This window comes from Necator americanus, chromosome I (assembly GCF_031761385.1).
Source record: "Necator americanus strain Aroian chromosome I, whole genome shotgun sequence".
NCBI lineage: Eukaryota > Metazoa > Nematoda > Chromadorea > Rhabditida > Ancylostomatidae > Necator > Necator americanus.
In genome coordinates, this window is record NC_087371.1 from 18,191,804 (window position 1) to 18,207,139 (window position 15,336).

Sequence of the window (15,336 nt, forward strand, 5' to 3'; positions counted from 1 at the left end):
CGTTGTGTACCTCCCATAAACCCTCAGGGGGAATGATTGGTAACGGCGATCGTTGATTGTGCTGCGCAGCAGTCAGCAGCATCAGAAGACCATCGCGACCACTGCGTTCGCCTTATGACGCTCGCTTTATGAATCGTCCCTCATCGTCTACTATGGCGCGAAACAGACACGAAATCCCAAAAATGGCAAAAGTTGCGAGTTCCATTTGTGTAAAACAAGCAAAAGGAAACTTTTAAGTCTCAAGTTTCAAGATGATAAAGTGAAAAGATCTATCGATTAATACCGCAAGTCAATGCGGTGATAACTATTACCAAGTTCAAAACTTTCGAACGTTGTCATCTGTGTTTTTTGATGGTGTTTTGTTCTTCTGAAAATGTTCTACGTTTTTGCTTCATTTCCAGCAATCTTATTTTTTACGTCTTTTCTTGACTTTCTACCCTGCTACACTGTTACCTTTTCATCCTTAGGACCCTCTTAGAAGCCTACTCCATCACGTTATTGCAATACAACACAGCGAACGACCCCATTGATGTGGTGATGGGTGAGCTTAGCTTAATCATCACAGCTTACCTAGGATATGCCTGCTCTGGCCTTTCGACAGCCTCTTCTGTACTCATTTATTCGGCTGTGTGTACTCAACGACCGCCACACCTCCTCCCCTGGAGGCAATTGCAGTGCAAGTAATTGTTAAGATAGAATTTGCGGTATATTATAAAAAAAACAAATATTAGCCTATAGGTTACTTCAAAGCAACTAGTTTTCACTTTCAACTGTGCTGCTTCTAAAAATGTGAGTTAGAAATAACAAAATCTACTGCTTGGTAGGTCGAACCAAATTTTTGATCAGCATAGCTGAACTTGTTTTTGGAAGTCTGTTAAAATTGCATCCAGCCGTCCACGCATTTATTGAACTTAGCAACTTTTCTAGTTATGAACCAGCTAAAGCCGACATGTACTTTGCAGCGGGAAAAAAACTCTTTGAGAGGTAGTTACGAGTTAGCTAGGCGATGCGGGTTAGAAATCCAAAACCACGCCAATTCTGTAACAAATTAATTCTTTTCAAAACTAAGGGGATCTTGCTAATGAGCAGTCTGTTCGATTTTAATTATGAAACAATTTGCTAGAGACTGAGAAGCACCGCACATACTGCACCACAAATCCCTTATCCCCTGAATCTACAAATGTTCTTTTTGCGCGTAAAGCTGAACAGCATGTGTTTACCTAAACAAAGGAGATTGTTTGGAATCAATTCTGCAAACTGCTTACTCCTCAGAGTAAGTATGAGAATAAAAGAATTCGCACTAGAGCAAGAACTTACGTAGGGCATGAAGAGAGAAATGAAGAGATAAAACTTTGGATACGACTAAGAACTAAGAATTTCTTTAAGGATGTATGTTAGAAGAGAAAGCACATACTTGTTTTACTTTGTATTAAATTCGAAAAGAACGAAGGTGAATGAGCAAAGCTGCGGAGCGGGATACATTTGTATGCAACACCTTTCATTGCGAACGAACGGGACCCGACTGTATAGTAAATTTTACGGAACCCCGCCTACAGTATGCATGTCCGACTAGAGTGACACATGCTAATTTTGTGCTATTCAAGGCAATTTTGCATCCTACTAGGTTTCACTTATCATCGTACCTAATGGGCGACTCTGCATCGATGAAAAAAGATGGACGAGTGATGAGCGATCAATTCGAATGATGTGGATAAAAAAACATAGAGCTATTGAACATCAGCACAATTCATAAATCATTTATGTGACGAAGAAGCATTTTAAAGTAAAGTATAACTGTTTCATCAAACGGGAGCGCTAACTTTCAATAACGACATCAGCTTCATGTCGTAAATGCAGGGGACTCTAGGACTCAGCAGGACAGTACAAATCTTCATAGATTTCGCTGAAAACGCATAGTAAAGTTCCACAGCGGAACAAAACGAAAAAGTAGTCAGCAGTTTCAATCGGAATTACTTCAACAACAAGTGAAAAAATGTAGATTCTTGTGGATCTTCCAACAAAGGAGCTTTTTCCCGTCATTATCTAATAGAGTTGAGAATACAGGTCAAAATATGTAGAGGTGTGGTTAAACCAATTTTAAGGATCTTAAATAAATCAAAAATCAAATTAAATCTTAAGTCAAAGATCAGCACGACTAACACCTGCCCATGTTTGGTTTAGATAAAAGAAATAAAATAAGCTGATGAAATACTAAAAACACATAGACAAAGGCATAAGCCAGTGATCAGATATATCCTATTTGCAATGATGACGCAGACAATGGTTGCCTGCAACAACGGCTAAATGGTCGATGGTTCGTTTCTACTGCATCGCTGCTGTCTCGCTATCAAATTTTCAGAATGTTTAGCACTGTTGCAGTATTATTTACGTTCGCATAGACAAATATCCGTGTGTTTTTTTTGAATAGCAAACAAGGAATCATCATCGTTTCTCAATCAGAAATAGTAGGCAGAGAAGTGAGGGAAGCAAAACTGCTTGTAGTGATAGCCTACGAAGGTTTTTTGAGTGCAGAGTCAAGGGCAGAGATAGGCGACTTTTTTGTAGGCTAGCTCGGATATCGAATTTGCCCTCTCCTCATCTAATTCTTGCCCATTCTCACTCGCTCTGATCTAAAACAGTGCAAAAGCAGCCTGCCACGAAATTGACGAAATTGGGATCTCACCGCGAAAAGGTAAGGTTGGAGGCGTAGGTCACATACGTGACCGTGATTGCGCCCAATTCCCCTTAGTTGTCCTGAAAAACGGCGGGCAATAGGGCCCAGTCGACCGAATTTCCCTGTGAGGCACGCAACAACAGTCACGAGCGAGTACAGACCTAAGAGCTGACAGATGGGTGCGAATGCCTGCCCTCGCATACGTGCCCAATAGGTACCTCCTAAAAAAATTCGATCGGATCGACAAAGTCGTTTCCACTAGTCGCCATTTATTAAGGCAATAGGAGGAATCGAGCGTGGTCGTATTCATCTATAACCCTATCCTTTCGTCGATCTCAAAACCGTCAGTTTCGTGGAAGACTATCTTTGCATATGCATTTGGATAAATAAATAATAGTAGAGCTAATACTAGCTAAGTAATCTCTTTCTCACATAGCGAGTAGATACAAATCTACAACTCCTTTCCCTCTCCACTCCCGAAAATCCATCAAACTACTTCGCGAAGAGAAGCCGTCTTGAGAAGCGCTTGATAGGACACCACGAACAGCTGTTCAATGTTCTTCATCTCCAACCGGTTATTTGTCCCAAAGCGCCTTGTATCGTTTATTTTCAGGCAACTTTGTTTCTTCGACGGCTTTTCACTTCACGCGCACTTTGACCACCGTTATTTTCCTCACAGCTATAGTCGGGTGTTAACAACATGAAGCTGAAGGTGTTGTACTGTAAGCAGCTGCGTTTGGAACGGAGCAATGGAGTTGGCGGTTTGGATCGACGTGGGACGATTGCGAACTGCAGCGATGAGTGGTGCTAGCAAGGGTCTCCTCTCCCTCCCAACCGCTACGCTCCACCGCACCTTCTCGAGCGGAGTCGCCTGCACAACTACACTGAGCTTCACCTCTGACTATACGTCCCAACATTGATTCCTCTTCGATCAGGGTAAAGAGATTCTCTTCTTTTTTCCTGCATCTTTTCACTTTCCAATAATCATCAGATTTTTCAGTCCTGCTTTAGTCAGAATTCTCCTGAAGACTGTTCAGACGAGAAAAGACGTTTTTCAAAAAATCCGAAAATGGGAGCGGTACTTCAGTCACTGAAATTCTCCTACACTACAGACAGGAAAAACTGTAACAGTTTGTAGCAATCTTTTGCTTAGCATCTCGTGTTATTCATCGTTATTAATCAAAAATACCAATAAAGGAGTATTTACTATGATTAAAATTTTGCTGTAGATAGACACCCTTCTCAGTGTGAATCTCCCTTCTATTTGCAGTAAGAAAAGGATTGGCGAAATTTACTATTTGCTCCAATTCGCTTGCCATTCCTTCCTCTGGTGAATTCAATTTCTCGGCACGTAGCAGACGTCTTGAAGTTATCCTGTAATTAACTCTCTACAATGAAGTGCTCAGTAGCCGGTAATTTCTCGCTAGCGAATGGTTTCTTTTTACAGCTGAAAAAGCTTTCTTGTTAAAGTAGGCATTTAGGTGGAAATAACAAGCTACACAACTGCGGACGCACGTTAACGCAATTCTCTGTTGGAAATAAGGGCTTTATTTAAAGCCATCACCCTACGAATCTGGGATGCTGCGAGTTCCAAGTAGGTTATTGGTATTTATTGGTTATTGGTTATTGCTATACGGAGTCGTAGATTATGAGGAGGAGGGTGATTCCGTCCATTTCCTCCTAATTCCGGTAGAAAACGGCCTGGAAGATGCGGCTTCGAGCGTTACAGGGCGCTACTTTCCACAACGAGTTCGATTGGAGCGCGCCAGCCTTGTGCACGCGCTGCAGGGCCGTTTTTTTGGAAATGGACGGAATCACCTTGCTCCCCACAATCTACGACACCGTATAGGAATAACCCACCTGAAACCCGTACCACCCCAGATTCATGGCAAGATGTCTTTCAGCAGGAGAGAGGGGAAGTGAAGGGAGTCACCTCGACCTTTGACGCTTCCATTAGGGTAAAACGAAACAAGAAAAGCCATGAAATATCCGAAAAAAACTCTGCAGAGAGTCATTGCGCATAAAAGAAAACAACAGAATTCACAAATGCAGTGAGGAGAAAAACGCTGTAGTTAGTCATTGCTGGCTGCACGACAATTAATACACGAAAACAAGTCACGAAGAAGTCAGCGAATATGAAGCTTCTCTTACAATTTCTCTTTTTGAAAAGTTTCAAAGTTCATTCAGTGCTACATGCAAGTTGTGAAGCGTTGTAAAACATCAGCCTAAATATGTGCTTAAGCAACTATTAACATGGAATAAATATGATAATTGTATACATAATTATGTGTACACCAGTAGAATAAGAATGCAGAGGAGGACTTGCAAAAACGAATCTCAACGGCAACTACTCTGTTGGAACTTCTATTCGCTGCTTCCAACTGAAAAGGAGAAGACCGTAAACCGTCATAAATATTGCACCGGAAATGAAGTTGTGGTGTGATTGATCTGATAAATCTTCTCTTCAAGTTGTAGCTAATAACGTAGTTGAAAAGAGCAAATTGTCAGTATTGTTGCACTTCAATAAATAAGTAATAGTAATAATATTAGCAATAATATGGTACTAATTCATAGTGATGATCTAACCAATCATGTTTCCAAAGCCGCACTTCGAAAGGAAGATGTTTACGCACAAAAATTCTTTCATACATAGAAATACTTCCATCTCGTTTCTTTCGGTGAAACATACCGAAAAAAAGTCAGGAATCCGAATTAGTGGAAATTTCTTCCAGATATCCCATGTCAAACAAAAGACATGACAGGAGTCAAAGTGGTAACAACTGGTAGCCATCACAACAAAAATTCGCGTCTACCAAGGGCCCAAACAGTTGGAATTAAAGACAAAACAAACTCATTCATTCTCTCGATATGCCCACCGCAATCCTAACCTATATGGATAAAAATAATTCAGCACGTGCACTTTGCCTACCCGTTAACATTGCGTTCCGCTTAGTTATACTTCTAAGAAGAACTTTTCTTCTCTCTCTCGTTTATAGTCCATTACACATCAAACGCTATTGAAGGTACTGTCATTACAGAGAGTGCAGTTAACGCTTACCCGCATAAAATACTCTATTCATGTTTATTCTTCCACCCACATCAACGACAGAAACAGGACTTTTCTGAGAGACAAACGTAACTACGAATGTGGTGGAAGTTGTGGACGATACTTGCGTTATGCAAGTGTGTCATCTATGAAACATAGAGAAATTGTTCTTATATCCTCCTGGAGACGATGAAGCAGTTGCAACGGTAGGGAAAAATGGAGCAACGGACAACAAACGAAATTGGTGGGAACAAAACAGCGCGCAAAGGAAAGATAAAGGAATCGCCTCACGGGATTAAAGGCAGCAAACCACGAATTTGAGGTGGTGTGGATTTCAGGTGGAGTATTCGTATACGGGGTCGTGGATTATGGAGACGGGGTAGTTCCGCTCGACTCGCCCTGCATCACCGCAAACAGCCGCGTCCAGAATACTGTTTTGTACGGCGCCATCTATTGCAACGCTCCACCTCTTGCGCCGCCTCCGCCCTGCGATTCGTCGAAAATCAATTCGGACTGCCCCGATAGGCAGAAAGGGACGCTACGCGTGCAAAGGTGGCGCACTGCAATAGAAGGCATCGTACAAAACAGCATTCAGGGGCCGGCTGCTTGCGATTGTATCATAGAGAGTTGAGCTTAATCACCCCGGTCTCCATAATCTACGACCCCGTACACGGATACTCCACCTGAAATCCGTACCACCCCAGATTCGCAGTATGCTGCCTTTAACGATGCTGGGATCTCTATGGGCCAGCATAGGTTTCGGGTTCGAGATTACGATATAAGCATGGGCATGCTCAATTCCTTCTGATCGTCCTGAAAAATGGCGTGGGAATCGCCTTAGTTTCTAGGAGGTGTGTTAGAACGCGCACCCTTCTATTCTCTACGATTTCCTCCAGTAGCCTTTTCACTGGTTTTACTTGAGTAAACTGCTAAGTAGACATCATTGATTTTTGACACCTCGTAGGAGCTAGGGCCGTTTTCCATGCTGTTTTTCAGAACGATTAGGGGGAACTGAGCGTGGACACGCTCATACTCGTCACCTGGAATCCGAACTCTGTCATCTGTCCCAAAGAGACCCCGAAATCGTCAATTTTGTAGTTCGCTCCCTTTAATTCCTCCACGCACGCTTTTGTGTTCCCATCAATTTTGTTTGTTTTCTGTTGCAGCTGCTTCATCGCTTCCAGAAGGATATAGGAAGAGTATCCGTCTGCGATGAATTACGGAAATACGATCATAACGGTCTTAGAAGCATTACTGCAAAGACCTTGCTCAAACGACGATACTAGCACAATTAGTAAGTTTATCCGCGCCTCTTGTATCCCTGGTGATAAAATGGAGATTGTTAATTAACTCACAATGCACAAAGACGGCCTTATATAGCTCTAGACTCAAGTCGATGCTGGTCACCTCATCACCTAGATTACAGGGATGATCTACGTTGATTAAAATCGCAGCGTATCACTATAGGTCCCATCCAACACCAACCACTATGTAGCATGCTTAGGAATCGAAAACAAACTCATTCTAAAAGCGATTTGAACAAAAGAACCTGAAGTGAATATTCTAGAAAAAGTTGCGAATTTTGCTTGATAATCAAATGAACAAAATTGTAGAATTAGAAGTGTTTTATAGAATGCGACCATCTAAAAACCGGCTCTGTTGCTAATGACCTTACTTCTTCACTTATCTTAACCTTATCTTAATTTGCATTTCCTGAATATCTCGCGTATGATACGTTACAGTTGTATGTACAGTCTTTCCTTTCAATGTGACCAGATATGGGCACCAAAAAGAGATTTCCACTATCGCAACAGTGACGTCATTTCTAGGAACGAAGGACGAATGAAGACGCAAAATTCCTCACTGCTGACCTGGACTCCTACTTTTTAAGAAGACACATACTTTCATATTTTTACTAGTCTCAGATGTCTATGGAAAAAATTGTACAATCTTTTTAGGTAAAATATGAACAAATTCAATGACAACAATCGCATTTTTAGGTGGTCGTAAGTAAGAGAATCTTCTAGCTAACAAACGGGAGTCAATGATGATCTGTTGGTGGTTAGAAGTAAATCGCAGGGATTTGAAAGCGAAAAATTTAGCTGTCCCTTAAGCAAGTTATCAGTAGTGGTGCTATGTAGAAGGAGCAAAAAATTGGACAAGGAATGATGATGTCAAGCTCCCCCTACCAGGAATCCAATTTTATCTTATGAAAGTGAGAGCGATACCCGGGAGTCAACGGTGTCGACAGAATAGCGTTGCCGTTTCAAAACTAGGGACTGCTCATCGAGTAGAAAATAGAACATCAGGAGCATCAAGAGAACGAAAACGTTTGAATAGTGGTTCAGCTCCTTTGGAAGAGAAGAAACTTAACGCGAAGTTGAGGAAATGCAGCAGCTCTTGTCCGTGAAATCACAACGAGATTGTTTTGTTGGAAATGATCCGAGAGTATCTAGTGTCACGCTAATGAAACGCAAACAACCTGCCACGAATTCGTAAACAACCACAACACCTTTTTGGGTGGTGGACGCAAAGGAAGAATATCGTGAGTACGACGCAGCTAACCGCCGTTAAACGTTGACGTTGTTCAGGTCATGTTAGAAAGCGCACAGCGCATTCTTATTTACACACGTACGTACATAGTACAAAAACAAAGACACATAAATCAGTTGGATCAGAACGACCTGATCCGCAAATGCGCAAGCGACTGCGTTTGAAGTGGGTTGGTAGCGGCCGCAATTGCGGAGGTACCTTTACTCACCTCTGCATTCCTACTGTACGAAGCAAAGGTCCTGTCCCTTCCGACCACACATGGACAAACTGCCTCTTCCCTATGTAAACCTCCAATCTGATATTCTACGGATGATTGGAATGCTGCAAAAGTCGCAGGATCTAACGCTTCCACTGCATAAAGAAATTGTTTCTAAAATTCCGTCATTTCTCCAAGAAACATTTCTCTTAAAGCTAGGCAGAGCGTGTTCAGATGTTGGAAGATTAGCAATGTCTTTTTGAACTTGTGCTACATATCCCGATATGCTGAAGGCCGAACCTTTCATGACTAAAAAGATCACTCTCAAGGAATGTTTTCATACATACACGATTTCAGCCATATGACAAAGAAAGACGCGGAGACGAACGAGTTAAAACTATTATCTGCTCCCATTCGACCATCTGTGGAATACAAAATCAGTAACATCTCGCAGGGCGGGTGTAGCGCGGTCCGGTTGTGACTGCACGATCGATGGTTCGGAACCGCCTCAGTGCCAACCAAGACCTTCATCCCTCCGAGGTGTGTAAGCTGGTGTCAGACTTGTCTGGGAGGATAACAACACTGGCTTGATACATCGGTTGGCCACCGCGAACATCGTATATGTCAGCACGTATTCGTGAACCTCGCCGACTCCAAATTGCAGTCGAACGCGTTGGAGCATCCCGTGCGGATACGACACGCCTTCTAGTAACATCTAGTAACATCAAAGAACCTATAGTTTTGTACTAGAACAAGAAACCGAGAGGGATGAAATCTTTAGCAGTGTCATCAGTACAAAAAGCATTTAGGGGTAATCTCCAACGGATGTGAAACGTATAACATCCTATCAGTTCTCTTTTTGAACATCAAACAAAAAACGAGAGCAAGGCAAGAAGACAAACAGTGTACTTGGATGCTTTGTTCTACATAAATCGCGGCCTATATTGTTGTTTTCATAATTCTACTCGGATAACTAAACCCGAATTCTCGTTCTCATTAAATAATGGTCATGTCTGTAAAAATCTCTTGCAGTTGCGTAATAAAACAACAAGCGGGATGGAGAATGTCAGAAGAATAAACTAAATTTGTGCGAGTCGTAGATAATAACAACAAAAAGTTGTGTTTTATGTAAGATTAAGTTTCAGATTCTCTAGCATCAACAGAGTAGGACGCTTTTCTGAACTGTGGCGATCATGGTGCTGATAGAGGTTGAAATGCTGCAGAATCTAAGCTTTCTATGGGGTGTTACGACGTTTGAATGTCACCGCTTAGCGTAACCATTTCTCGGAAATTCTATCATCTTCCTAAAAACAATTCCAAAAAGAATATCCTCTTTCTCCTACAGTAGCGGTATATTCTCACTAATTCGAAAAGAAAGAAGCGCCTTCCAAGAATCCGTCAGAACTAGTTTTGTTTGGGCGCAGTCAATCTTGCAGTATTATTCATGGAAAAAATCGGAAGATTGATTTGCCTTCAAGAGAGCGAAACCTACATTGAATATCGTATCGATTTTGATACGCTGTACACGAGGTTATAAAATAAATTTATTGGCTAACGTTTCGGCAATATCGCCAGGGCCTGAAATGGGCGATTCAATCTACAATTCGAACGACCAACCTCTCCATAACTAAGCTGATAAACTACACTGAATGCCCACCTTAGATCGGAGACGCCTAGCATGGACCGCTGACTTGTCGATCACGAGGGCGAATGGTTCGAATGTCACATTCGGATCGGAAGAACCATTCGAGGTATGGCGCGAGTTCCAGCGCTATCTACAGACATTCGCCCTGCAGTTCGTTTTAGGCTTTTTGGCTTGGATCCAAAATGCCTCCAGCGATTTTCGAGCCAACGTTTTAGATTCGTGCGCTAAGATTTGGACCCTAATTTCAAAATCTGCTCCGTCGTGTTTTTGTGTTCTATGGGCACCTAAAGGTGTTTATTCTCGTAACCTATTCTCGATACGACATTCAGCTATGCCGAGGTTCATTGAAAGTCGAACTTTTCAACTACATTGAATAGATTGCTACTCATTAAATTTAACTTTTGCATGTGGGTCAACAAAAAAGGCAGATGCACATACAATACATTCCAATATCTCACAAGAACTGTTAACAAAAAACACAGCATGGATAGAAATCATCTTTCTTTTCAATCACTTTAGAGAACTCCAGTGTGTTCCAGATATTTCTATAAAATGCAGGTGTATTTTAACTTCCGGATAACAGCTGTGATTAGAACTTGAAATTCTCGTTGGGATACTAAAAGGCATTACTCGCCGAATTTTTAGCCTACAAGAGTTCCTGGAGCGTAAACTTATGCAGGTGCTATGATTAGAACGGTGACATTGAGGTGAAAGTGTATAGTCACGTCATTTTAGGAGAAAATTTTAGTTAATCCATTTCACTGTTGCACACAGCTCTGAAACGACAACGAAAGAAGAAAAAATTGTTTCTTTGGAAGTTGTTCTATTGTGGCACAAAATCAAGGAAGCAAGTGAAGCAAAGAGGTTATCGGAAATAGAAAGGAATGACAGAATTTAAAAGAAGAATGTATGCTTTCATTTACTATCAGTGATAGTAGTGAAATAATACAATGGAAACTTAGAAGAGAGAAAGACTTGGAAAACTTGTGCAATCCATTGTGATTAGCTCGAAAATCCTTGAAAAAAAGGAATACATGTAATTTGTCAGCAAAAACAACAGTTCAGCAGAATTCGGAGAAAAACAAGTCTTTCTCTTTGTTTCTTCTTTCAGAGATTACGGACATCTCCCTGAAGACTTAAATGAATCTTCAGCTACTTCTCGGCTCGCAAATCCCGTCAATTCCCAGAAACCACTGGGGATTCTCCAGCATTTCTAGAGTCACAAGTTATCAACAACGTTGAGGGTTCCAAAAAATCTATAAAAGGAAAGTTGTAGGATCTTTGTTTTCTGTAAGAAGAAGAAGTCTCAGCAAGGAATGATGTACAATATGACGACGCTATATGACAAATCGAGAACCCACGTATCTTGAACGAAAAAACCAAACAGAACGTAGTCGCTGAAATTGTCGCATAAGCACTGAAGTGCAAGCAGAAAATCCCGTCAAAAACTGTCATCCGTTGCACAAATAAGAGCATGAACTGTTCACGGAATCAATACTGCACATCATCAAACCACAGGCTTACAAAATTCAAAGAATATGGTGGGAACCGATTGACAAATCCAATACCTCTGCTGTGACGTATTTTTGATGTCCGATGTCTGGAACGATCATTTGGTGGTGTATTACTGAACAGTATTGGGAAAAACCGCTCAGCAATACGGGCGTGTGTAGCGCGGTCGGTTTGCGCGATCAGTCGCAGGTTCGAATCCACTCTAGCGCTCACTAAGCCTTTCATCCCCCTGGAGTCGATAAATTGATACCATACTTGTCTGCGAGGATAAAACACTGACTTGACAGTGTTTTGCTGTAGTGTGCCTGACTGACTTGACACATCGGCTAGCTCCCGCAAATCATTGTATAGGCTAGTTACACGCCATAATTCTCAAACGATTCTGAATTGGAGTGAACGTGGTGGGGCATCCCAAGCGGATAACGCCAGACACTTTACACTTTATTGGGAAATACTATTCTATCTCTATTCTTCTATGCTTATTAGTATTCTATCTGAATACCAGTAAGCTATTTTTGCGCATTTAAAGACATAGTCCTACCCTTAGAAAATGTGTTTGGATCAGTTGTTTGTTTATTTCAGCTTTAAGGGAACACTAAAATCGAGCTTTAAAGTTCATGGCACGATCATAGAGGCCAGTATGCGAAATTCAAGACTATCATTTTCTAATTATCCACGGACCGTTTCCCTGCTAAGTATGGAATTGTATGGGCGCAGTTCTTCTTATCTAGTAAAATAAGCAACTGATGTGTTCCAGGAACCTCCTTCGATATGACTTCGAAAAACGCCTCTGAAGTTGGGCCAAAAAACCAAATGAGTATTCGACATCCCAGGGAAGAAAAGCCAACGTTCGCATGAGCAAATGTTACGTTCAATTAATGGAACTGGACCAACGTCATCTCGTGTAGTCTGAAAAATATCCACAGTGACCCAAAAACCCCGCTGAAGATCTCAAAGTTCTTTTCAGCGTGACAAAATGTTCTGGCGAGGATTAATGTCATAGAACTACACTATAACAAACAGCGCAGAAGTTGACCGGCGCCAGATTAATGGAAATCGGCCCGCTGCGCACCGTACCGCCTGTGGCAGGTTAAAAAGAGGTGTTATTAGTAGTGCGGCAGCAAACATGAAACTTCTCGTACATATAATGGGGAAAAGGGAGTTGGGAGGTGGGTGGGCGACGTGGGAGGAAAATGGTAGTAACGGGTACGATAGCAGGTTTTTTTGCGGTCTGAGCCACTGAGCACAGTTGCCGAATTTAGTAATGACGTTAACAAACATAACTACAGTAGTTACTTAGTCATTATTTTGTTAAAATTCGTCGCATTGGCTTAATGAGCCTCTGCTTGGTATCCTAAACCCAGGAGAATTGTTTACAATCCTTTCTATAGTCGGGTCGAAACGAAATGAAGTTCGACGCCGTTTCGCAAGCGCCTCCGCTTGGAGCGGTGAGGCGGAGCGTACAGGTTAGGATTTTTGCTGTCACTGCTCATCGTGCAGTTTGGGCTGGTTCCACCCCGATCTCAACCGCTAGCTCAAAATTCCCGCTTCAAGCGCTGCCGCTTACGCAACTACCGAGCTTCATGTAGTTTTGATCCGGCTGTAACTTTCTATTGGGTAGAGGTTGATGGCGAAATATTTCTGGAAAGCCTCAAAAATGGTTGCTGCTAAATTGCTGAGTCTTCATGATTTCACACCGATCGCTATGTGAACATATTTTGGGGTCAACATCCTCCCAACTTCCTTTTCTCCATGTACGTTCTGATACGACAAGGAATTAACCGTCGATTCTTCCTCCCCAGCCAGTTTTTCAAGTGTAGATTTTAACTGAGGCAATAGATCCCATACGTCACCGAGAAAATACGGTGCCGAGATCATAACTCCCTCGGTTTGGACCGATCCTTCATACTTTGGTATTATCATAAAGTAAAAATCGCTTCTTCATATAATGCACGAATTCAGACGAGAGAATTCTTCAATCTAAATATTGCATTGCACTTTAGAAATGCATGCAGTTAAGAACGTCTGTGGCTATGCTCCTGAGCAATTAGAAGCGACTTGCACATCACAACATTCATCTTATTCTTTAGCTTTCTTTTTCTGAAAACAATAAGAGTTCTTACTGCATCATTATAAGCAGTCTCTGTTCTGTTTAAATATTTCATATAACTTTCGTGCCTTGAAGCCCATGGGAAAGGCTTCAAGAAGAAAATAAAAAGAAACCCGTTCAATCCGGTAATCTTACTGGGAAAACAGAGAAGTGAAGGAGTATTAGTCTCGGCCACTATCGTTCAAGCTGTTGACGATCGTACAACATTAGCTAATGGCCATCAAATCATTGAAGTAATCAAGAGAAAAGTAAAAGCGGCAGAAATAAAGCGCATTCGCCACGAAGTGACAGATGTAGTCAGTGTTTTAATAGGAAAAAAACAGTCGGTTTACACCAAAGTGGAGAATGTGCCCTATTGCTCGCCAAACGTGAAACACTTGGACAGATTCTTCATATTCGTTGTGCCTAAATTATCCTAGTAGCAAGAACAAACAATTGCTGATTGACAAATGACGGACACTAGTGTGAAGACTACATCGCACGTATTGTAACACTAAAATTTGTTGTAACACTTACATAAACATAGAACACTCTCACACGAAACGTTTACTCCTTATCCTTCTCGCCGAAGACATCGAGGTGAGACTAGGTGAGAAATTTGACGAGCATTCACAAAGAAGGTTAAAGAGAAGCAGCACAGAAAAATTCCACACAAAGAAAGATAAGAGGAGAGCACGACTATTGGAGGAAAAAGTTTCAAGAGCGTAGAATACAGGTAAATGAACCATGGTCAATGTATCAATAACGACATTGTAATTTGCAATATGATACCACGAAAACCTTATTCTAAGCAGAAGTACATAAGGCACAAAAAGACATAGGACTATATGTGCTTGCATATTGATTGTTCTCATCCAGAGATCCTAAGGCATTATCGATCTGTTATTGAACGGAGGATTTTGGTATATCCATCACATAACCAGTGCTCTTGGATGTTCATCAACCTTCTGCTCGTTGCCACCTGCCCACCCCGGAGGTAATGTTTATCATGTTCATTTCCCCGACCAAGATATGGTCGGATTAAAACGACTCAAACTTCAGGCGGTACCGGTGAGGCAAGCGATGTGATCGATGTGGGACCCTCGCTAGTCCCACTCGCCTCTGCAGTACGAGTCGCCCGCAACCGCCATCTCAACTTCGAGCTCGGCAGCTAATGTAACTGCGTCGAGCTTCAAGCCGTTTTCGCTCGATTATATGTATTTGGAATACGTCCCGAAATGGTAGTCTCCTCGAAAGAGAGTGGCCGAGGGGCATTGTCCTCGGCCCGTCTCCTACAGCCAATGTGTGTGCACTCATACTAACGAGCAGGCGCATTGTCAGTCTTCTCCGCTCATACCGCTGCAGACCTCATAAATACTCCTGTTTTACTAATAGCGTCCAGACTGTCCCTCAGCTAATCGGTTTTTTTTTCATCTATTGGTTGTGGTCCCTATCTTTTCTTATCGATCAATTAGTGCATGCGATGATACTGTGCTGTGTCTCGTGGTAGAACTTGAATCATTCCGCACGTGCCTCACACGTGCTGGGAGAGTACATTATGATAGGAAAGTTGTTAAGTGCTAGTGCAACACAATAAAGAGAGCCCAGAGTCCAGCCGCAG